We start from the raw sequence: 2,444 nt of genomic DNA on the forward strand, positions 1-2,444 counted from the left end.
AGGGGGGCACAAAGAAATACTTTTCTTTCTTATTCTCATTTAAAATGTTTTGCTTTTAAAAAATAATTACCAGAGTCTTACAACAAACGATTGATAGATTGATACATATATACCATCAAAACAGTGTACATCACTGTCACAACAGCGTTTGTTTTCATTCAAAGGCTTTATGATTTTTCCTATAATGGTTTTGACTGGTCTCTAGTCAAAATGCCCGGGACAATTTTCTGTCCCAGTCCAGCTCTGTATGCAGCTCATCTGCAGTCTGGTGTTACCTACATCTTCCTATTCAGAAGGCAGAATTTCCGACTTCTGAGTACAATCGAAAGCACCACGACTGCAGTTTTTGTGTTGGATGTAAAAAGCACACATGTCGCTGTGATGTAGGCTAGAATCATGGCGGCGGTCAACAAGAGAATTCTGAGTAAAACCAAAGTTACTTTCCCTAGTAACTAGTTACTTTGAAAGTAACGAGTAACTTGAAGTAACTGAGTTACTTTTGATAGAAGTAACTAGTAATGTAACTAAGTTACTAATTTAAAGTAACTTACCCAACACTGCGTATGAGTGCTGCTGTTTGACTGAGTAAGAATAAAGTAGTCATGGTAAGTGAATCACACGACCACATCAAGATGACAAAGTTACAAGGTGATATATACCAGTTTTTAAATTGTGTTGAAAAATGGAAAAATGCACCATGTTGACCAATCAAAAAATTATATGGCAACATGACATTTGGTTGTTTAGGAAGAGGAGGAAGTTTCAGGAGTGACGGCGAGAGAGAGCGAGAGCGAGTTTTGAGATGTGAGAGATTTGTGACCTATAGCGTGTTTGGAGTGTGTAGTTAATGTCTTGTCTTGTGTAGTGTTGTGGATAGTTTTGTGCTGTCTGTCAGAACAATGAGGTGGCTGCTGTCTGCAGGTAGAAAACAGGAGTGATACACCTGCTGTCAGACCTGCAGGTATCAGGCTGTGATGTTCTCCTTTATAGTGGACAGAAATTATGTTTTTGGAGTGGCACAAATAATTTGTGTGGCATTTTATTGAATGCAGAACACCTGATTGTTATGTAAATAGTTTGAAATGGTTATTTTAAGAAAAATCAAGGTAAAAGGTAAATGGCTGCAAATAACTTTGTTTCCAAAACGTGTGCATACGGTTTTAAAATTGAAAATGTATATTTGCATTTAAAGTTATGAAATATGATTCATTAAACATGTTTGTGGTTGTTACAGTAAAAAATATAACTTTTTCTACTCTGATTTTATGTTTTTTTTGTCTGATTTTAGATCAATTGTGTTAATACAGTATGTCAAAATGTAACTGTAAATTCAGACATGTGAGGTTGTGCTGAAAAAGATGATACCAAACAAGGCAAATAAACAGTTTTTAAAGGTGAAATGTGGAGGAAACATCAAAAGTAGTTAAAATGACCAATTATACCCTGGACCCCAGAGGGTTAAACTTTTTTTTTTTTAAAGCAACGCAATAGTTACTTTTCAAGTAATTAATTAATTTTTGAATCTTGTAACTCAGTTACTAACTCAGGTACTTTTTTTTGAAGAAGTAACTAGTAACTAGTTACTTTTTCAAAGTAACTTGCCCAACACTGGCAGGGAAGCGTCTCAGATTCAGGAAAGCCTATCTTGTCCTTTTTGTCTGTTGTTGACTAAGTGTGTGACTGGTGTTGAGGCTGTAAGGTATGGAGCCCAGAATTCATATATTCAGTGTCTTGCTGATGAAATGCATTACCTGATAAAAGTCTGGCAGGTGACCTTTGGGAATGATGGTGAGGTCATCAATGTCAATTCCCACCCCTTTGCTCTCCTCTAGTCCCATGGTATAAAAGAATTATGGGCAGAGGTTTCCCTTCATGCGTACCTTTCACTAAGTAAGAGCAAAATTATTGGCTACACCCCAAAACGTGGATCACTGAAATGAATCACAGTGACTGGAAATCATTAGACAACAGACACAAACCTGTGTGGTAAGGCTGGGGTGGTGGAACCAAAAATGGCCTGATTGTTGATGTGACTTCCGAATACACAGCTGACAGAGTTAAAGAACTCATTGGACCAGCTCCAACTAGTTTTCCACACAGCTATGTTCTGTCTCTGCTCTAACGTTCAAATAAAGTCAGTAATTGAAAAAGGGTTACTTGTTTATGCTTAATTTTGTCCTCTCCTTCATGCTCATCCTAATTCATGAATATTGCTCCTTTTTGGCTCTGCAGGAGCTCCAGTGTCAGCAGGAAGTCTTGATGAACAACATCTTGGCCCAGCAAGAGTTTAGGGTCTTCAAAGAGCGCTGCCTCCTTTCCTTTCAGCTCCATATGCCAGACCCTGTCCTCCCCAATCAATGGTATTGCCTAGATGATTATCCCAGTCCCCCTCTTTCCATAGTAGGATGCACACTAGAGCTAAGCAACACAGCTGAAGCAAGTAG

This window comes from Pundamilia nyererei, unplaced genomic scaffold (assembly GCF_000239375.1).
Source record: "Pundamilia nyererei isolate P.nyererei 1_Seehausen unplaced genomic scaffold, PunNye1.0 scaffold00036, whole genome shotgun sequence".
NCBI lineage: Eukaryota > Metazoa > Chordata > Actinopteri > Cichliformes > Cichlidae > Pundamilia > Pundamilia nyererei.